This window comes from Lissotriton helveticus, chromosome 7, assembly GCF_964261635.1.
Source record: "Lissotriton helveticus chromosome 7, aLisHel1.1, whole genome shotgun sequence".
Classification (NCBI taxonomy): domain Eukaryota; kingdom Metazoa; phylum Chordata; class Amphibia; order Caudata; family Salamandridae; genus Lissotriton; species Lissotriton helveticus.
The window spans coordinates 509335190-509358247 of NC_136068.1; the positions used below are offsets into that span (position 1 = coordinate 509335190).

Genomic DNA, 23058 nt, shown 5'->3' on the forward strand with positions numbered 1-23058 from the left:
AGAATCACTAAGCGCCGAGACACCCCAGGGTAATTGTGCGCTATACAAGTTGCCAAAACATAAACATAAACGTACTTCTTCCAATAGTACAGGAATTAGTGGCAATGGATATTGGTTCTTCACCGTAATGGTATTGAGAGCATCTTTTCTCACCGCTTGCTTTTGGGATGAAAAACAGAGGGGATGCCTCCGGGGATCGTGAAGGTCGTATGTACCTTGCCGCAAGGTATTTATCCAAATATGCCGCAGGATTTCATTCTCTGGCACAGTAAGGACATAGATCTGTCCTTTAGGGACCAGCACTCCAGGAAGAAGGTCTATTCTGCAGTCATATTCCCTATGAGGCGGGAGGACCTCTGCCTGTGTATCACTGAACACTGCTTCGTACTTCTTATAGACAGTCGGCAGGGTTACCTCTTTTTCTGCCGCAGTAGCAACATGTTGTATCAAGGCTAACTCCCGGGAGGGACTACCTGGTGTCTGGTTGCAATGATCCTTACAATACGGAGATGTAAATTGTATGGTTCTGGAGGTCCAATGTATGGAGGGCTCATGTTTTTATAACCACGGAAGACCCAGTATGACTCCGTATTGTGGCGCGTTAATGATGTTGAATGACAGCTGCTCGTGATGATAGCCATCATAGGTAAGGTCGTACTCAGGAGTGTTGTATTTAATGGGTCCTGCTTCAAGTTCCTTTCCGTCCACTGCATACACGGTTTCCGGCTGACTCTTGGTGATAAGGAGCGCTCCTAAACGTATAGCTTCATTACGATCCATGAAGCATCCTGTGGCTCCCGAATCCTCCATGGCGCTTATATTTTTTTCTTTGGAGTTTATAAGCATAGACATTTCAAGGAACAGGTGGTTCGCCTCCTGACTACAACCCGGGTTTATTGAAGGGATGATGTTCTTGCTTGAGGGTTCCCCTTCACTCGCCTTCAAGCTTTGGAGTTTTCCGCCCCTTTAACTGTGGTTCCCGCTGCTACTTGTTCGTTTCTAAACCTTCCTAGCTTAGGCTTCACAGGACAGTCACGTAGGTAGTGCCCTTTCTTGCGACAATAAAGGCACAAACCTTGTTTTCGACGGTGATCCCTTTCACTCAGTAAATGTAAAAAAAAATTACATTGATACTTGTATAGCGCACTACTCACCCACAAGGGTCTCATGGCGCTTGTACGAATACCGCTGTGGAACCCATCCTGGCTTTCCCTGTGAGGTGTCCACTCCTGGGCACCCCCAAGGTGGAGGCCAGGCATCCTTAGCGTTGTGGAGGCCGTTGTGGAGATTAAGCAAGCTATTGCCCAGAGTTGCAGAGTGGGACTCCATGATTGGAATAGGCACTGAGGCGAGAATTATCAGGTCTGTGGAATTTTTTAGCCCAAGACCCGCCGAGGCGGGGAATTGAACCCTGGTCCCGGGCTAGACCTCTGCATCAGGGTCTGCCGCTCTAACCATTGAGCCACACTTCTCCATTGAGCGACACTTGACTCAGTGTCAACAAAGCCCTCACGGCTCCGATTTCCATGGGTTTGTGTGTCGTTGCTGGTTTCTCCCCTTGCCCCATACATTCATATAGCTGGGCAGAATGGTCTCTTTTCTTGTGGTCTCCTTTCCGCTCCTTCATCCTGTGGTCAAGGCGTAAGGTAAGTTTGATGAAAGCGGAACAAGTGCGAGGCTGGGGGTCAATGTGTGCCAATACGTCCTTCAATTCGTCGGTGAGACCCTGATAAAAGATAGCAGACTGTTTGGACTCAGGCCAATCGGTTTCCACCACCAATCGGCGAAAGCTATTGAGGTATGTTACCAGATCAGAAGTACCTTGTCTCAGTGCCAATAGATCTCTGTCAGCAGAAAACGTTTCCGCCCTCCGGTGAAATTTTTCTCAAATACTACACTGAATTCATCCCAATCGTAAAGCAAAGGGTCATCACATCTAACTACAGGGACTGCCCATTGTGCTGCCTCACTCCCTAAATACGAAATCAAAAAGGCCACTCTGGCCTGGTTTGTAGTGACATTTTGGGTTTACACATAAAGTGCAGTAACACCTGGGTCATGAAGACCTGTACTTTTTTGTTATCCCCGTAAAACCTCTCAGGGGGAGCCAACGGTAGTTGAGCGGGCATCTCAACGACTACAGAAGTGGAAGGGGGGGATTCCCTCCCACATCGAAGGGATTGCCTGCATCCTATCTACCCTGGCCTGTAGCTGCGCGGTTTCTACTCTTGATGCGGCAACCTCTTGTCTAGAGGCTGCTAACTCCGTTTGTACCAATGCCAGAGCTTCCATTACGTCTTCTAATGTAGCCATTTGTATATCACAGCGCAATCAGGAAGAGAAAGCAATCTTGGGCTGATTATTTTGTCAGGCTCCACCTTCCGTCTCTTCAGGATTGCGCTGATGCTATATGGGTTCCACCTCTCGACGGCCCCAGAGTCTGAACTAATGAACACACAGACTGCCAGGATAGTCGAGCGAGGGAAGGAAAGGAAGGGGACAGCAGGGAGGGAGATCTGCAATGACAACAAAAGGTACATAGAAAACACAATAAGTATTCATATATATATATATGTAGATATATATGGATTATTTATGTCCCTCCCTCACTTTCTGACATATATCATGCCCACGCTCCTACCTGTAAAGGAAAATAATGATGCCTCAAAATATAGGAAGAGATTAGGATGTTATCAGGGGTTTACCAACTGTAAAGGGAAACAAAAGAACACATTGGAACCTTGAATCTATGTCTACTATACCATTCTTTGAGCCAGATTCTTTCAACATACCAAACACAGCCTGAGTTATCTTCTGTAGTTAGCTAAATCCCACCAATAAATCACCCTCTATGTCTCTTTCCTGTGATTGGAATTAAATGAAAAGGTTGTGGAGAAACATCACACATAAACAGCAGACATGATTAGTAACTCTTAAGACGTCTGCTTCCCAGGGAATTTACTGTAGTTCCTACGTGTCCTGTAGCCACTCGGAGGACTATGTGTTCAATTAATCCAAGGAAAGATCCAGGAAGCAGTTTGAGCCCAAACCGCCTTATGTACTGATCCTACAACTGCCCCACAAGAGACCATAAGTCTAGTCTCCTCAAAACAGGCAAGTTGTTTGCACCGTGTTATTTTCCCAGCATCAAGACGGCGGAAATGCCTGACTTGGCCAACGGTGAAAATGTGCGTTCTCCGTTGTGAAGGCTCAATGGGCAATATGCGGACTGTTTCTACCCCCAGTCTAGCCAGATCCAAGTTCGAGAAGCACTCCGATCAGCACCACTGAGGAAAGTGTACCCAACCCAAAACGGGGTACAGCTGAAGCGTAACAAAAGCCTTTACCGTCTTCACGATATATGCCAACCGAACAGCCTCACCAGCAGGAATAATCAGCAGCGATGGTTTCCCCGGCCAAGACTTTGTTTCCTGCTTCTGCGTGACTCATGTCGCGGCCGCGACGTGCTTCAAGGGAATGCTGGGAAATGTAGTCCTTGTTGCCCTACACCTCCGTGCATAGCGCAAGGAAATTCTTCACGTATTGCAGGCTCGAGTTGTGACACCTTCACTGAGATCATTTCCCCCAAGAGATTGATACTGAGTTTGGGGGAAGACACAGCCTTACCCCTTCTGCTCCTTCTCTTGAAAGGTCCATGGTCCATTTTTCTAGGATCCAAGGAATGTTCAGTGTTAGCCAGATTGTCTTGTGACCTAGTGTTGGACTTTGGCCCTTAGGGCAGGTTCACCCCTAGACTTTTTGCTTGAAATGGTGACCTGGAGATGGTGATTTTTGGATACTGCGCACTTTCACTGTGTCCCAGTGGAAAGTGCGTGCGCACTCTGAGTGCATGTGCTGAGCTAGGCCTGCCCGCCCATAGGAATGCATGGGGAATGTATGTGTCCCTGGTAGTTCCTGATGCGTGGGGTGTACAGGCTTGAGTCTGGTATGTGTGAACTCGTGAGAGTGAATGCTGCGAGATGGTGTATGCAGCATGTATGTGTCTAGTAGCGAAGCACCATTTCTAGACATGGCTGTACGTGTGCTGTGAGGGTGCTGGCGTGTGATTGGCTGGAGCTGGCTGGCATGCCAGGCTCCAGGAAGTCTGGATGGGTCTGCCCGGTGGTGAGTGGGAGATTAGCATGAGTGATGTGTGGGAGGAGTGTACCTGTGTCCTGGATGGGCTGGGTTTTCCCCACACAATGCTGGCTCCGCCCCCCTGCGGTGTGTCTGATGACCCTAGCCCTGCCTGTGAATAGAATGGGTGGTTGGGCCATCAACAGTACTCCCAGACCAGCTGCGACTGGTTCTGCCCCCACCCTGCACCTACAGACAAAGGGAAAAGGTGTATAAAAGAGGGGCTGGGACCCCATGAAAATGTTCTTGTTTGCTGCTTGAATCTTGCCAGGGGCGTGCTGCTGCTTGGGCTCAGGGATGGCTTGCCTCCCTGAGCCCTGCCCAGCCCCTGGACTTCTGATGACCACCTCCTGAAGGACTTTGTGGCTTTTTGTGCCTTCATAGCGCTGGGAGCGCCATATTTTCCTTCCTAGCGCTTGGGAGCGCTTTCCATTGACCCCTGGTGCATGAGAGCGGTATTCTGTGTGCCTAGCGCTGGGGGAGCGCTTTATTTGCCTTTTAGCGCTTGGAAGCGCTTGATGTCCTGCTAGCGCTTGGGAGCGCTATTGATCTCAGCGAGTGCCCACCTCGCTGTTTATTTTAATCTCGAGGGTGCCACCCCTCTGAAATGCCCCTGAGATTCACCGCCGTGGCCCGAGCGCCGCAAAACAGGAAGTCAGGCACTGCAGTGCCTGATGCGGGGCGGGACTTCCGGTTGGCCGGAGGAAGTCTCGCCCGCCGCCGCGCTGTGATTGGCCAGCGCTGCCCCGAAGGAGAGAAGAAAAGTCTACCTGCGGCCCGGGTCTCCCATGAGCTGAGGGGAGCCCCGGGGCCGCCAACCAAGAGCAGCGCGAGCCATTGACGGCCCGGTCCCGAGATGGGGGACCGGGGAAACAGGTAGCGGGCCGGGCGCATTGTGAAGGCGGGGCTCTCATGTGCTGAGAGAGCCCCGCAAAGCGCTACCACCGCCAAGAGGGAGACACCGCGTCTGGAGACCCGGTGAGTGTGTTATCGGGGAGGAGGGGCGTCGGGGCACATTGCCGGTGCCCGCCCTGCCCCCCCCAGAGCGAGGCTCCTTGTGCTCAGAGGCCCGTGGGGCCTCATCTAATGCCGAGTCCCCCGAGAGGGACTCCGCCCGTTGTTCCGAGCCCGAGAGGCTCTTGGGCCCCTAATTTCCTTCGAGTCCCCCGAGAGGGACTCCACCCACTCCGTCTGTTGTTTCGAGCCCCGAGAGGCTCGTCGCCCAGTTGGCCAGATCGAGTCCCCAGAGGGGGGACTCCAGCAAATGCCCCCACCTTATTCACGAGCCCGGAGAGGCTCCAGCCTGCCATTTGCTTTGAGAGCCCAGAGAGGCTCAGGGCGCCAGTTCTTGCTCCAAGCCCAGGAGAGGCTCCCCCGCCCGGTGAGGCGACCTTCCTTCGTTCTGCGAGCCCGGAGAGGCTCTGAGGGGTGCCATATGTATTCAGAGCCCAGAGGGGCTGCATTGCTTCGTTTTGAGCCCTGAGAGGCTCAGGGGCATAATCGATATTCAGAGCCCAGTGAGGCTCTTGAGAGACAGTCAGTTGGGCAGAGCCTGCGAGGCTCCAGCGTTGGCCCATTTTTGATGTTGCACCAGTTGCCCAGCACTTTGTGGGCAACTGCCACGTTTAGGCCCTGACCTTGGGACACAGGGACCGCCACAGGTGGTGGCTAATGTGGGTTTTGCGCTATTGTCTCCTTTTCTTACACCTCTGAATGGGTAGTTTATTCATCATGTGTTCTCTTGTGCTGCACCTCTGAATGTGTTTTTATGCGTCATGTGCTTTGCTTTTACACCGCTGAATGTAGGTTCTGCATCATGTGTTTCCTTCCCCTGCACCTCTGAATGTGTTTTTATGCGTCATGTGCCTTTACACCTCTGAATGAATGTCATGCATTGCATCATGTGTATGTTCTTACACCCCTACAGGTATTGTGATACATAGGTGGTTGTTTTCTCCCTAGTGCAGGTGGTGCTAGTGAGGTCCTGTTACCAGTAGTTACTGGTTGTGTGCTATTTTGTGCTGAAGTAAATTTATATTCTACCTTCTAAGTGCTATTTCTGAAAGTGCTACTTCTGATTCCTGACAGTGGTCCAGGTGGCCCTGTCTTGTAAATATCCCCCTGTAAATTCTGCCCGTGCCTCTGGCACATTGTAAAGTGTGTGTTTTATCTAATGTGTTTTGGTGTAATACAAAGGCTATTTTTATATAACCTTGTGTGGAGTTTCCTTTGTGGTGGGCCTTTGGTTGTTGTTGCTGGGGTGCGTGCGCAAATACTTAGCCTACATCGCCTCCAAGTTTAGCCTTGCTGCTCGCGCCACGTTACCTAGAGGGTGAGTAGGGGTTATCTTGGCGTGTAACTCCCTTGCCCTGACTTGGGAGTGGTGGTCTCTGACTGACTTTGGTGAAAGCCCTGGCCAGCCGGGGATCCCATTTCCAACATTGGCGGCAAGCGGTGGGGTAAGGATTTGTGTTTGCGTTGTACCTTAGTAGCAGCTGGCTGCACCACAAAACTCTGCATTTTAGATAAAAACATTTTGGGGATTATTGTATGGAGTTTGCTGAAAATGTCATTTCTGTGGAAATGTGTTTCTTGTGCACTTTGAGTTAGGTGTCCCTAGCTCGGGAGGGTAGATCATCCCCCTAAGTGCAGTGTGTTTTCTGGATTCACCAGAAGGGTGGGATCCAGTGGTGGCAGCATAAGTGTGTCCAGTGCATGTGTCCCCCGTCCCTGCCCTGGAGTAATGGTACCTGTGTCAAGTGTGGTCAGGTTGAGAAGTCAGGGGTGGTAGAAACTGCCTTACCAGTCTGGGGATGGGTGTGTGTGGATGAATGGTGTGTGGCACTGGATGTGTTTGTGAGTTCTCTGGATGGGGAGCTTGCTGAATGCTAGTTTTGTTCAGATACCTAAGTCCTGTGTGTTGAACTTTTCCCAAGAACGTCTGCAGATAGTGGAGCCTGCTTTTTGATTTCTGTGGTCTGTTGAGAGACAGAATTTTGGAGTTGGTAATGTTCTGGGAGGAGAGAGGCATAGGGGATGGAGTGATTCCAAAAGGAGTGTCTGAGGTGTCTTCCAGCCCAGCGTGGTGGAAGAGGTTCAGTGTAGCCCAGCTAGGTCTCGGTGTAGGGGCTCACGTCCTGTCTCAAGAGGAGAAGGAGTGGGTGGGACTGCATGTCTCCAGGTGCCCGAAACCCCGTCTCAGGGCCTGGATTGTTCTTGAAGGGAACATCAGGTCGGGGGCCTAGGCTGTACCAATAGGTCATTTGAGGAGGATCTTCCAGAGTGTCTGGAGAACGTGGAACCTCTGTAACCAGGGTTCCAGTAGTTCTGGTGTCTGGCAGTACCGCTCCAGTTGGGAGGGTGCAGAAGTCCAGATGGAGGGGTGCGAGGGGGATAGGTTCCTCAGTGGAAGAGCCAGTGGGTCCGGGACCAGCCAGAAGGGTTGTGTCGCCAGTGAGTGACCATGGTGATGCCACTTCTGTCCTGAGTGTCAGGCAGACTTGTACACGACACATTAGTTGTGTCACCCTCAAGGAAGTCCTGGTGCGCCAGGCATCTGACCAAAGAGGTACGTCCCTTGGTTGGGGAGCCAGTAGCCGGTGTTTCCGGATCTGGACGTCAGGGCAACTGTATGTATTGTCCTGAAGTTACAAGAGGGAACTCCTGCCTGATGAGAAGGAACCGGGTAAGCTGTATGGGGTATTGACCTGCAGTGGTTGCCTTGCTGCTGAAGGAGGAGAGAAAGTCTTAGATTTTTGTTTCCAACTTGTAGAAGTCCTGGTGCGCCAGGCATCTAACCAAAGGGTAGCGTCCCTAGGTTAGGGAGCCAGGGTCAGGTGTTGCCTGTCCTGGACGGCAGGGCGACTGTAGCCAGTGTCCTGGCCGGTTTGTCTTCTAGGGGTACCCCTGTGAACACAGGTGGGGCTCATCTTAAGTGAAGAGACCCTGTGTTTCCCAGAAGGGGTGGTACAGGCCTAGCAGGGATCTTTAGGGTTCTTGGCTGAGTGTTGTAGTACTACCCTGAGAGCAGGTGGGGCCTACCTTAAGTGGAGGGACCCTGTTCTACAATGGGAGGGTGCAGAACTCTGGAAGGGGGTCAGAGGAAGTCTGACCCCTGTGCATCCGGTGAATTTGAATCCCAGGTGGTAAACCAGTTAAGGGAGCTGTGACTCATTCATGACCACCCTGGTGTCCTGTAGGCACCGCACTGAGCAACGTCCCCCTCGAGCAACGCCGCCTCTGCGCTCACCGACGTCGTCTCGACGCCGTCAACGAGCCATAGGATGCACCGCAACTGGGGGGCACCGCGGCGTGCAACGCCTCGCTACACCGTTCTGGTGGTGGTCTGACTGTGGTCACTGCTGCTGAGGAAGACAGGTCCTAAACTGGTGGGAGAGTTGTGTTCTGGAGGGTGCTTCAGAAATAGAGGTAGGGTGGGGCATTCCTGCCCGTGACCTCTGGTCCGCCTGAGGGTGCGGACCCTAGGTTGAAGGATCAGTGGTAGTTTGGAACTAGACTGAGAAAGGGAGTGGAGAATGGCTATTGTAGGCCAGGGGTTACTACCCCCCACTCTGTGGATGGGCATGGACCAGTGGTATCTGGGTGGCCTAGGGCCTGGTCCTGGCCGTGGACAGCTTGGGAGTACCAGTGGGGTAGCCCAGTTGGTCCAGACAGTGTGTTTAGAAGGAATCCCATGGGTTCACCGTGGCGTAGAACAGGAGGGTGTCCCTGCAGTTGCGGGCCTGCGTCCGTGTTCTATCGCCCCAAGCAGGGAAGTCCATCACGGTGGTGGTTGGTCTCCCCTGCGTTTTGGCTGGAAGGGGGTTATGTTGGACTTTGGCCCTTAGGGCAGGTTCACCCCTAGACTTTTTGCTTGAAATGGTGACCTGGAGATGGTGATTTTTGGATACTGCGCACTTTCACTGTGTCCCAGTGGAAAGTGCGTGCGCACTCTGAGTGCATGTGCTGAGCTAGGCCTGCCCGCCCATAGGAATGCATGGGGAATGTATGTGTCCCTGGTAGTTCCTGATGCGTGGGGTGTACAGGCTTGAGTCTGGTATGTGTGAACTCGTGAGAGTGAATGCTGCGAGATGGTGTATGCAGCATGTATGTGTCTAGTAGCGAAGCACCATTTCTAGACATGGCTGTACGTGTGCTGTGAGGGTGCTGGCGTGTGATTGGCTGGAGCTGGCTGGCATGCCAGGCTCCAGGAAGTCTGGATGGGTCTGCCCGGTGGTGAGTGGGAGATTAGCATGAGTGATGTGTGGGAGGAGTGTACCTGTGTCCTGGATGGGCTGGGTTTTCCCCACACAATGCTGGCTCCGCCCCCCTGTGGTGTGTCTGATGACCCTAGCCCTGCCTGTGAATAGAATGGGTGGTTGGGCCATCAACAGTACTCCCAGACCAGCTGCGACTGGTTCTGCCCCCACCCTGCACCTACAGACAAAGGGAAAAGGTGTATAAAAGAGGGGCTGTGACCCCATGAAAATGTTCTTGTTTGCTGCTTGAATCTTGCCAGGGGCGTGCTGCTGCTTGGGCTCAGGGATGGCTTGCCTCCCTGAGCCCTGCCCAGCCCCTGGACTTCTGATGACCACCTCCTGAAGGACTTTGTGGCTTTTTGTGCCTTCATAGCGCTGGGAGCGCCATATTTTCCTTCCTAGCGCTTGGGAGCGCTTTCCATTGACCCCTGGTGCATGAGAGCGGTATTCTGTGTGCCTAGCGCTGGGGGAGCGCTTTATTTGCCTTTTAGCGCTTGGAAGCGCTTGATGTCCTGCTAGCGCTTGGGAGCGCTATTGATCTCAGCGAGTGCCCACCTCGCTGTTTATTTTAATCTCGAGGGTGCCACCCCTCTGAAATGCCCCTGAGATTCACCGCCGTGGCCCGAGCGCCGCAAAACAGGAAGTCAGGCACTGCAGTGCCTGATGCGGGGCGGGACTTCCGGTTGGCCGGAGGAAGTCCCGCCCGCCGCCGCGCTGTGATTGGCCAGCGCTGCCCCGAAGGAGAGAAGAAAAGTCTACCTGCGGCCCGGGTCTCCCATGAGCTGAGGGGAGCCCCGGGGCCGCCAACCAAGAGCAGCGCGAGCCATTGACGGCCCGGTCCCGAGATGGGGGACCGGGGAAACAGGTAGCGGGCCGGGCGCATTGTGAAGGCGGGGCTCTCATGTGCTGAGAGAGCCCCGCAAAGCGCTACCACCGCCAAGAGGGAGACGCCGCGTCTGGAGACCCGGTGAGTGTGTTATCGGGGAGGAGGGGCGTCGGGGCACATTGCCGGTGCCCGCCCTGCCCCCCCCAGAGCGAGGCTCCTTGTGCTCAGAGGCCCGTGGGGCCTCATCTAATGCCGAGTCCCCCGAGAGGGACTCCGCCCGTTGTTCCGAGCCCGAGAGGCTCTTGGGCCCCTAATTTCCTTCGAGTCCCCCGAGAGGGACCCCACCCACTCCGTCTGTTGTTTCGAGCCCCGAGAGGCTCGTCGCCCAGTTGGCCAGATCGAGTCCCCAGAGGGGGGACTCCAGCAAATGCCCCCACCTTATTCACGAGCCCGGAGAGGCTCCAGCCTGCCATTTGCTTTGAGAGCCCAGAGAGGCTCAGGGCGCCAGTTCTTGCTCCAAGCCCAGGAGAGGCTCCCCCGCCCGGTGAGGCGACCTTCCTTCGTTCTGCGAGCCCGGAGAGGCTCTGAGGGGTGCCATATGTATTCAGAGCCCAGAGGGGCTGCATTGCTTCGTTTTGAGCCCTGAGAGGCTCAGGGGCATAATCGATATTCAGAGCCCAGTGAGGCTCTTGAGAGACAGTCAGTTGGGCAGAGCCTGCGAGGCTCCAGCGTTGGCCCATTTTTGATGTTGCACCAGTTGCCCAGCACTTTGTGGGCAACTGCCACGTTTAGGCCCTGACCTTGGGACACAGGGACCGCCACAGGTGGTGGCTAATGTGGGTTTTGCGCTATTGTCTCCTTTTCTTACACCTCTGAATGGGTAGTTTATTCATCATGTGTTCTCTTGTGCTGCACCTCTGAATGTGTTTTTATGCGTCATGTGCTTTGCTTTTACACCGCTGAATGTAGGTTCTGCATCATGTGTTTCCTTCCCCTGCACCTCTGAATGTGTTTTTATGCGTCATGTGCCTTTACACCTCTGAATGAATGTCATGCATTGCATCATGTGTATGTTCTTACACCCCTACAGGTATTGTGATACATAGGTGGTTGTTTTCTCCCTAGTGCAGGTGGTGCTAGTGAGGTCCTGTTACCAGTAGTTACTGGTTGTGTGCTATTTTGTGCTGAAGTAAATTTATATTCTACCTTCTAAGTGCTATTTCTGAAAGTGCTACTTCTGATTCCTGACAGTGGTCCAGGTGGCCCTGTCTTGTAAATATCCCCCTGTAAATTCTGCCCGTGCCTCTGGCACATTGTAAAGTGTGTGTTTTATCTAATGTGTTTTGGTGTAATACAAAGGCTATTTTTATATAACCTTGTGTGGAGTTTCCTTTGTGGTGGGCCTTTGGTTGTTGTTGCTGGGGTGCGTGCGCAAATACTTAGCCTACATCGCCTCCAAGTTTAGCCTTGCTGCTCGCGCCACGTTACCTAGAGGGTGAGTAGGGGTTATCTTGGCGTGTAACTCCCTTGCCCTGACTTGGGAGTGGTGGTCTCTGACTGACTTTGGTGAAAGCCCTGGCCAGCCGGGGATCCCATTTCCAACACCTAGTCACAGCTAACACATCTGCAGTGATGCCCAGCATTGCTGCATGAGTCCTTAACTCTACCTCAACCCAGGCTGAAGTTTCCAAATCATTTTACAACAAACACTCTACTGTAAGATCTGAGCTAACCACAACATTCTTGGGTCCAGTTACCCCTCCCCAGCTGAAATTAACAACTACCAAGGAATGATCAGTCCTGACATTCTTAGCATTGGTCACTTGGTACATTTCTACAACTATGATCTGGTCAGGGCCCACAAGATTCTCTGTCACCATAGTGACACTTGCACCTGTGTCCCTGAATGCCATGGCCTCCTTACTATTGATTAAAGGCTGTTGTCTTTATTTGGCCAGATTACTGGGACTGACAAATAAGGTAGCAAGATCCATGCCACCAATCACAGACAAGCACAGCCTTAACTGGAGTTCTAACTAGGCCAGATCCCATCTCAGAGCCCAAGGTTAACCCTACTAATCCCTTGTTTCCTTTACCACCACCTGTGCTAGTGCTAGGGGGCGCAGTTGCCTTAGGGGCAGTGGTGGCAGGAGGATTTTCCTTGACTTTTGGACAATCCGCTTCTCTTGTCCAATGTGTTTTCTGTTTACAGAGATAAAACCGTGTTTCTTTTTGCTTTTACCTTTGTTGGATTGTGACTACTCGGAAGCAGGTTTTTGGGGCCCTGATGAAGACTTCTGATCTTTGCCCTTGTTCCCACCCTTATCTGAAGTTTTAGCATCTTGCTTCTTTTGGTCACCAACACTGTTCTGGTTTTTCTGCTTCACCCTGGTTCTGACCCACTCATCTGCCTTCTTTCCCAATTATTGGGGAGAAGTCAGATCAGAGTCAACCAGGTACCGATGCAGTAACTGATTTTGGCAATTATAAAAGATCTGCTCCCTCATAATCAAATTGTACAATTCCTCAAAATCATTCACTTTGTTGCCAAGCAACCAGCCTTCCGTAGACTTAATGGCACTATCCACAAAGTCTACACAATCCTGATTCTGTGTCTTCTGGATGTTTCTGAACTTAATACTGTACTGTTGAGTGGTTAAACCAACCCCATCAATGAGAGCACTCTTCAAAACTGAATAGTTGTCAGCATCCTCTTTCTAACAGTGAGGAGCTTCTCTTCCTTTGTCAACAAAGGGACCCTCTGAACATTACATGCCCTCTCCAAAGCAGTTATCCATTTATGGATGTCATCCCCAACATGGTAGGGAGGGACAATCTTGCTCCTATTATCAAAAGAATGTTCCTTAATTCTAGGGACACTGTTGCTGCCGCCATGGGACTCTAGTCCCAACTTTTTCTAGCACTCTGGACTTCTAGGGACTCTTTGTCCAGGACCAATTGCTGTAGCCTGAGCCTAAGCTTAGCTTTTTCAAGTTCCAGAAATTGGTACTCACTGTCAAAAGAGTGGTCTCTCTTGCTAGATTCAGAGGTCCCTACAGACTGTCCTGAGTGATTAGACTCTGCAGAGGGAGATCTAGATATCCTTGGTAAACTCTGCACTCTGCCTGGAGGGGTGAAGAGGGGGCTATCATGGCCTTCTCCACTGCCTTCTGGAAGATCTGAGTTATCCAGGTGGTACCCATCTTGGTCCCCTTGGTCAGGGTTAGATTCCAGGTCAAAAAAGGTGTCACCTCCTGACCTATTTTCTTTCTCTGTCTCACCCACTCTGTCCTGTTCATCTGACCCAGGAGTCTTCTTTAGGTCATCTAACAGTAACATCTCTATTAGACCATGAGTATTGGCACTTATCTCTGTCTCCAGCTTTCTAGAGGCACACAGGGCTTTCAATTTGTGGAATGAAAGCTCACACTATCTAGAGGGCTGAGAGCCACTGACATCTCCTTTAGTAGACATACTAAGTGTGGTGAGGTGTTGCACCTACCTAACCTAGTGGGAACTAAACTCTGAGGCTGGAGAAAGGTTATGCTAGACCCTTGAATTACCCAACCCTAAGTTCAGTAGAACTTACTTATTCTAAGCTAGTTTTATCTGTACCTAGTATTTAGTGGTTTTCAATTAATCAATACAAAGGTATATCTGGTACAACAATACAGACTTGAATCCCAACCGCTGCACACCAGTGTCATAAGTTGGCCTGGTATATGCTGTCCACTATTTAAAGTGGGCACCCCGTACCAGTCCAAACAAACCTTATGGTGATTAAAGAGGCAAAAGATAACCTTAGAAAGCTATCCAGGTGGTAACTGTGGAGAGCAGCCTTCAGGCTTAGTCTTGAAGTAATGTTAAGCAGCTTGTTTTACCAGAATGTAACCTTATAGTATTGGTTAAATGAAAGAAGAACCACACAGTACTGATAAAAAATATGTATTTATTGATATAACAGTGAAATACAGAAATGCCACGGGGTAGATTTCTAAGTAGATAATTGGTATCAGCCACTAATTTACAGCATGTACACTTCACACTAGTACCTTTCATTCAACATACCACAAAAGGTTGTGCCATATATAACTGGAGGACCACTGAATTTACTTAAGTTGTGCAAACATTTATTGATTTCAAGTTCGACAAAAACACAAGATTAAAACAGCTGAACAATCAGCTTCAGTTATAAAAGTTAAAAACAAAGCCTACACATTACACTTACAAACAAAATTAAAAAAAAACATTAAAATACTAGAGAGTTTCACAATCAGACCAATTCACTTAGTCTTGATATATAACGCATCCATTATCAAAAGATAGTTCTGGCATTGATAGATAACATTGATATTTCCTGCTATTCAACCAATGTGGGGTGATTGGATTGTGTATTTGATTTGGGTGTCAACGCGTTTCGATGGTTCCACAATTTATTCCATCTTTATCAAGACCGATTAATAGCTCTCTTAATGTGCAGTTGTGTCAAATGTTCACCTATAAAAACATAAACTCTATTAAAACTAAATAGGGTTACAGCAATAAGAAAATTATAATGGTTTGCAATTTGAAACTACATTAACTGTTGTTAGTACAGATCTAGACCGCCGAGGTGCCAACCATATCGACGACCTTACAGTTTATATCTATATTAAATTCTCAGGCATTTCTATACATCTCGTGGAATACATCACATTTAGTCAAAAAGACAAACAAAAACAACATGTTGCTATGCAAGTTTCCTATTATATAGGGCCCAATCATCACTATTGCTATGAGAAAAAACCCTCTATAGCATATCATCCCGAAGACTTTCTCTCATTCTCTATACACCTCTCTCAGTCATCATCATTCTAAATTAAAGTGGACTCAAATTGTCCGCTATACTTAAGGTTACTCTAGTGCATCTCACCTTTAATTTTAGGGCTGACTGCCTGATGTATAAGTAAGGTCCAGAAGTTGTACTTAAAATTCTATTTCAACCAGATCGAGTTGCAGGCTGGGAATATAATGCAAACAGTAAATAAATAGTTGTAAATAATACTGCTGCCAGCTTCACAGAACATGCAAACACAGGGCGTGTCTCACCTTCTCATTCCTAATTGACGCCTGTATCTTTTAAGGTCACTCAGATATGCTGGATGGTGATATTTTCAATCAAATCACCTCTGAAATAGCACAGATTAGAACAAATTAGATAAATATACTATCTTTTATACGGCTAACTCTATAAACTCCTGAGGCCTGTTTCGTATTTTACCTTAAATGTAGAAGGCAGTTTGGTCAGGTATATATGAAGGACCGTCTTTTTCGTCTCCCTCTTTTGTTGCTAAAGATTAGCTTCTTTGGCCCATTTACTGATTCTCTTGTGCAGAATCGAGCTCAGATATCTGTATTTAAGGTAAAATTGTACCCTTGGGTTATATATCATACGGTATCAATCTGTACTAGTAGATGCAGTTAATCTCTACTAGCTAACAAGAAACCGAGTGCTCCTTAAATATATATATGAATCTAGTTATAGTCACCTTCCTTTCTACTTTTGGTGACTCGCACTCATATGTTTAACCTTAGTCGTGCTTCCAATGGACCATTAGTCGGGCATCCCAAAAGGCACACTATAATCTCCTCCTATGTGAAAAGAGGATTCCACTCAAAGTTTCTTTATTATTCAACTTCTTTTATTCATAGTTTCAATTCAAGATTTGAATATATTCTTATGATTTTTCTTGTTTCGGCAGAAAACTCATATTCCTTAGGTTGTCATTGCTCAAATCACTCCTATGCATTTCGGGCACTAGGACGCCCTTCCTCAGGGAGTAGCACTGAAAATTCAGAAACATATGAACTCAAAATCAATAACATATACAAATCATGCCATTATTTTAAATATTACAATATTCTGTAAGATGTGGACAGTAGTGAAAAAACTTGTGCGTGAATGTGATGTGTTAAAAAGACCAAAGAGTAACCCAAATGCCTAAAAAGTTACACTTACATGAATTCTCTATTCCCCGTGCAAACGTCAACCTGAAACAAACCACGATAATCCATTAGCCGCTGAAGTTGTAACACACAACTTTGTTTTCTCACCTCCATAAAGCTTATCAACCGCTCTCCAAATAACACTAACCTTATGAGATTATCATCTGCCGTTCAACAAACAATATCGTGTTTCTCCACGTTTCACCAACTTCAAACCAGACGCCCTCAGCGCTTCCATGTATGTGCTCAACTGTGCCTCCTATTGGTTGCTACCGCGATCACGTCACCAACTAAATGTAACAGACAGACTCAAGACCCCAAAGGAAAGACTCTCTGCTGTTTTAGGATAACGAATAGAAAAAACTCGTGAATAGCATTCGAAAGTCATCCTAGACTGAAAATAAACCTTAACTAGAAATGAATAAATGATCAGCTAAGACTAAAAATATAAGAATTCCACGCTAAAAAAATGTGAAAAAATCCTGATTAAACCCCAAAGAAATGTGAGTGTATGGTTGCACAATGAATCAGTGTATCAATAAAGTTACATAGTGATTGAATGGTAATTGAATTGACAGGCTAAATTACAGACATTATTCACAAGAACCGTCAAGGACAATGCAACGCTGGGTCGCTCATCACAGATAACACGCAAATTCAATTCTATCATTGAGCCCATTGGGCTTGCTTGAACACAGTCTTTGAATCCAAGTATTCTCACGTTGCAGCAAATATGTATTATTGTCTCTTCCTTCTTGTCTCTCAACACATTCCAATATTAAGATTTTTAATTGTCAGATATTGTGGTGTGCTTCCCAGAAATGTGTTGCTATTGAAGACTTGGTGTTATGTGTACGAATGTTTGATTTATGTTCCGTCATTCTAGTTTTAATTTTTCTCTCTGTTTTTCCACAGGGGCATTTGAGTAGGTAAATCACGTTTGATGTGTCACACGTTGCAGTAACTCTGAGTTTTATCTCATGTCCTTTCATGGGGTGATGAATGACATTTCCCTTTATGATATTGTTACAGTTCATGCAAGGTCTTGTACCTTTATATGATTTCATGCTGTCAAATTTCTGTTTCAAAATTTCTCCCAAATTTTTTCCCCTGGTATACGCAAAAAGCGGTGGTTTAGAAAAAATGCCGTGGAAATCAGGTTCCAGATTTAAAATTAACCAGTGTCTAGTTATGATTTTCTTGAAATCCTTACTAGATGTTTAATATTTGGACACTGACACTATTCTGTTTTCATCAATTTTTGTACGAGACTTAAGCAAATCCATGCGCCTGGTATTCTGTACCTTTCTTTTAGCTTCTTCAATAATTTCTTGCGGATAACCTCTATTCAAAAATCTTGAACCCATCTCATCAATTCTTTGTGATGCCTTAGTATCGTCGGATATTATGCGTTTCACTATTGTCATTGTGAAAATGGGAGGTGTTGTTTAAGGTAGTTTGATGAAAACTTGAAAAGTGTAATGTATTATTCTTGTCTGTTGGTGTACGGTAAATGTCGGTTTCTAACCCCTCCTCAGTGATGGTAACCTCCACATCCAGAAATGTAACTTTTTGCTCAGAGATCTCCCATGTCAGTTGTATTCTGTTATCAATGGCATTTAACTCTGTTAGGGCAGGCTGTAGTCTTTCCCTGGAATTTTTCCAAATTATGAATATATCATCGATATATCGGATAATAAGTTTGGAATTATTGCGCCATTCATCCTTAGAAAAAATGTTGATGTCTTCATACTGCTTCATGAAATAATTGGAATACGCCGGTGCAGCCGAATTGCCCATAGATGTGCCTACGAGTTGTTGATACCACTCATCACCATATTTAAAATAACTGTGGTACAATGTAAACAGCATTAGTTCCATGAGAAAAGTTCATTGGAAGTTCCAGTTCAGTATTCACAATGGCTTGTCCCACAGCTTCTATGCCTGTGGAATGAGGAATTGAAGTATACAACGATATCACATCAGCTGTGCATAAAATCAATGTTTCGTCTTTTTTAATTTCCACTGATTGTAATTTAAGCAAAAAAATCAGTCGTATCCTTGACATACGTTGTCATTTTCTTTACAGTTGGCTGTAAATACTTATCCAGCAGCTGTCCCAGAGGTTCATGTAAACTTCCACATGTGGAAATAATTGGTCGTAAAGGTGGATCCTTGAGATTTTTGTGTACTTTCGGAATCATGTAAAACATCAGGCTTTTTGGATGTTCCTTGATCAAAAATCTTCTTGTTCTTTCATTTATAGTACCCATTTCTTGTCTCTGTCTATGATTGTTTTTAGGATTTTCAAATATTTTGCTGTGGGGTTTTCTTCCAATTTACAATAGGTGTTAGAATCTGATATATGTTCCAGAACTTCTTCCTATTCATGATAACCAGAGCTCCACCCTTGTCTGCCTTGGGACATACAATTCCCTCGTTATTTGCCAATCTCTTAAGGGTATCCAAATCTTTTTGTGTGTTATTATTCCTCGTGCGACGTATCACATTTTTGATAAATCTTGTTTCACTAAATTTTCAAATAGATCGAGCGTTTTGTGGCTCATTGGAGCCTGAAAAGTACTGCTTGGTCTCAATCCCATCAGTTGATCGGGCTCCCCTGTATCTGCTTTAGGTGAAACATTATCAAAAAAAATTCGTAATTTCATCTGTTTTAGTCGTTGGGACAAAAGAAGTGCCCCTTTGTAATAAACTAATCTCATGGTCAGATAGATGGTAATCTGAAATGTTTATGACCAATTGGTCTAAGTTTTCATCTTCTTCCTGTCCTGTCCTTCTTCGGCACCGTTGTGCTCCTTGTGTTGGGGTGTTCCTTCTCTCACTCCAGGTGCACTATTACTCATTTTGAACTTTTTGGCGTGCTACCTGTCCGGCTGGGCGGATACATTGATATACTGAAAAGATTGCACTCCAGGTGCACCTGGAGTGCAATCTTTTCAGTATATCAATTTATCCGTCCAGCCGGACAGGTAGCACGCCAAAAAATTCAAAATGAGTAATACATCATATGAGGAAATTGCAAAAAGCACTGAGGAAAGAGCTGACACATTTGCATTCAAAGAGGATGAGGCCACCAGGATTTATGCACTTATTCAGGATGAAATAGCGCAGGCACCCACAACCCATACCAAGGAATAAAACATAAGACAACTAATATACTTGTCAAAAAGAGAAGTGAACCAGAAATTACACGCAAGCACACTTATAAAATACCACCGGTCACAGAGAATTCCCCGAGGCCTACGTATAGCCCTAAAACCTTCATTCTGATAGTTACATCTGCCTTGTGGATTCCTCACCTTGTGAAGATCCCCCTTGCGTCAGCAACGTTCGGAAAATTCTTTGTAGCATGCCGGCGCGGACGACGTCATAGGAGCACGGCATCGCGCGCGACTCCGTCTGACTTCACCGACTCCTTATTAGACCCACGTCGGCGTGATGACGTCAGTTCCGCCCTTTTTTTCGCGTCGTCGACGCTAACGGTTTCTGGGATCTTCTGTGATTCAGATAGTAACTTGTTGCTATTTTGTGTTACTGTTTCTCTGTCGAGTGTCTCTTCTTCGTCGAGGATGTCGTCGAGGAAGACGGGGTTCAAGCAGTGCGGATCGTGTGCCCGAATGATGTCTATTACCGACCCGCATGGCGATTGTTTGTGGTGTCTTGGATCAGACCATGATGTTAAGAACTGTCGATCCTGCTTCAAGAGGAACCCTAAGGCTCTACGAGAGCGGGAGGCTAAGCTTCTGCTTGCGAAGGTGAAAGGAAGAGAGGCTGGAAGGTCTTCGAGGTCGACGTCTAGACGTTCGAGGTCGAGGTAGAAGTCGCGATCGAAGTCGAGGTCCAGATCGGCTTCAAGGTCGGGATCCAGAGTGAGGTCGAGGACCAGAGAGAGGTCGAGGTCCGGATCGAAGTCGGCTTCGGGCTCCTCGAAGAAGAAGCATAAGAGGAGGAAGCATAGCTCAAGACATCACTCTGGTAAAGAGTCTTCGGATTCGAAGAGGAAGTCTCGAAAACATCACAAAGACTTCGTGTCTCCTTCTCCTTTGCAATCTCATGGAGGTTCCCCGGTTCCGGAGCAAGAACCGGATCCGGAGTGGCGCCATTCTTCAGGGCATGAAGGAGATGGGGAGATTCCTCGGGCTCTGACTCCGGTGGAAGACCCTGAGAATCAGGAGGGCCTAGATGAACCGATGCCGGAGCAGCCTCCTTCGGAGCAGCCGATGGGTTCGTACCCTCCCTTTCCTGGTCCTGGACAGGACCCCTCACATTTCCTTAATGCTATGTTTGGCGTTTATGCGAGGGCAATGTACCCCAATGGTGCACCGGCTGGTCCCATGGGTCCATTGTCTTATAACTTGGGCGTCCCTCAAGCTTACGCTCCGGCACCTTTTATGCCGTTTATGCCGACGCCTTTTACACCTTGGCTCGGGTTCGGCGCCTCCGAGGTCGTCGACTCCGCACACGGCTTCGCCGGCTCCGAAACGACCTCGTGAATTGGATCAAGGTGCCACGCCCGTTCGAGAATCTCGTCCTCCAGCTGCCCCGGCTCCTCGTTCGACGCCGGTTCCGGCTCCGTCGGAGTCATTGCCGGATCCGTCGACTTCGATTCGTCTGGAGTGGTCGAGGCGCAGAGCTCAGCGCCTCTTGGAGGAAAAGGAGTATGAAGATCCTGAAGTGGGGGAAGGAGAACTTCTGGATCAGGGGGACTGTTTTGAGGACCTGCATAGTGCTAGTGGTCTGGAACTCTCTCCTGAGTGGGGTTTGCCATCAGTTTCTGATGCACCATCTAAGGACATGGCACCCTACCATGTTGTAATTAGGAAGGCTGCGGATCTGCTCAATCTGTCTTTACCTACTGTGGAGTACAAGCCTAACATCCTCACGGAGGTTTTGCATTCGCATTCTTCTGTAATAGAGCCTACACTCCCATTCACTGAGGCTTTGACTGAGCCAATAATGGAGGTCTGGAAGAGACCTTTGACTGCTCCTGCGTTTTCCAGGTCGGTGGCAAGACGTTATAGGGTGGCACCTTGTGACCCTGAGTTTCTCTCTTCACATCCTTCTCCGGAGAGTCTGGTTGTGCAGGCCGCTTGTTCCAACAGGTCTGCAGGTTCTTTTCCTCAGGTGCCAGCGGATAAAGACTCTAAAAAATTGGACCAGTCTGCAAAAAAGATTTTCTCCTCGGATAGCATGGCTCTAAAATCTACCAATGCTACTTGCCTGCTCGGGATATATGTTCATGCATTGATGGACTCTGTGAAACAGTTGTCAACTAAGCTTCCAGAGGAAGATAGAAAGAACTTCAATGAGGTGGTCTCCGATACTCAAGCTGCAGCCCGCTTAGTAATTCAGAGTGGCATGGACACGGCGGACTCTGTGGCCAGGATAATGGGCTCTACTGTTGCCACGAGAAGGGCCGCATGGCTGAAATCTTCTGAATTTTCAGCTGATGTACAATCTACTTTAATGGACTTGCCATTTGACGGGACAGGCCTCTTTGGGAAAAAAGCGGATGTTGCCTTGGAGAGGTTCAAAGATAGCCGAGCAACGGCAAGGTCTTTGAGCCTGCAGGCTAGAGGTTCTGCCACTAGGAAGTTTAGGGGATTTGGTAGATCCACTTTTCGTTCCTTTAAGCAAGGCCAGCAGCAGCAGCAGCAAAACCCTTTGTATAGATCATACAGAGGTAAACAGAGGGGTCGTGCTCGTGGACGCCAAGCCTCCTCCTCCTCTTCTTCCTCCTCTAACAATCATCCCCCACCCACAGCAGCAAAGCAGATGATCCGCCATTCCGGATCATGTGGGTCCGGTAGGGGGTCGGCTTACTCATTTTCTACGGGATTGGGAATCGGTTACATCAGATCTTTGGGTTCTCAATCTCGTAGAAAATGGGTATGCACTTCCTTTTCAGGAGTTCCCTCCCAATTACCCTCCTTGCCAAGGTTATTGTTCGGATGACCACCTGCTTCTCCTGCAGGAAGAAGTCCTGGCACTGTTCCGAAAAGGTGCGATAGAGGTGGTTCCAGAGCAGGAAAGGGGTCGGGGTGCTACTCCCGGTATTTCCTGATTCCCAAGAAAGATGGCAGGTTACGTCCAATTCTGGACCTCAGGATTTTGAACCTCTATCTCAAGCAGGAGAAGTTCAAAATGCTCACACTTGCACAGGTTCTTCAGGCGCTGATGAAAGAAGACTGGATGGTGTTGATCGACTTGCAGGATGCGTATTTTCACATCCCCATTCTGAAGTCGCACAGAAAGTATCTCCGTTTTACGGTGGGATCGCAGCACTACCAGTTTGCGGTCCTTCCGTTTGGGCTTACTACTGCGCCTAGAGTTTTCACCAAGGTGATGGCAGTGGTGGCTGCGCATCTCAGAAGGTCAGGGGTTCCTGTGTTCCCCTATCTGGACGACTGGCTGATCAAAGCAAAGTCGCCAGAGAAAGTGCTCCATCATCTGCAAGAGACAACTCAGTTGTTGCACAGGTTGGGTTTTTCGATAAATGTACCCAAATCTCACCTGGTGCCCTCCCAGCGCAACCTGTTCATAGGTGCGATACTGGACACTTCTGTATGTCGTGCATTTCCTCCTCCTCAAAGGATTCGCGATATACAGAAAATGATTCCTTTATTCTACAATGGAGCGGTTGTTCCGGTCCTGAAGGTCTTTCGTCTGCTCGGTCTGATGGCTTCTTGCATTCTGTTGGTCAACCATGCACGCTGGCACATGAGGGCACTCCAGTGGTGCCTCCGCAGGCAGTGGTTTCAGCACAACGGAGATCTCAGGGAGTCTGTGAGGATCTCCAGGGAAACTGCAGCGGATCTGTCATGGTGCAGC

The 23058-nt window shown here is 48.3% G+C and overlaps 1 protein-coding gene across 1 annotated transcript in view; it reads left to right on the plus strand.

Moving 5' to 3' along the window:
- Window positions 1–23058, plus strand: part of LOC144768685 (uncharacterized) — a 9047330-nt gene that overhangs the window by 6100185 nt on the left and 2924087 nt on the right. The window lies entirely within an intron of this gene.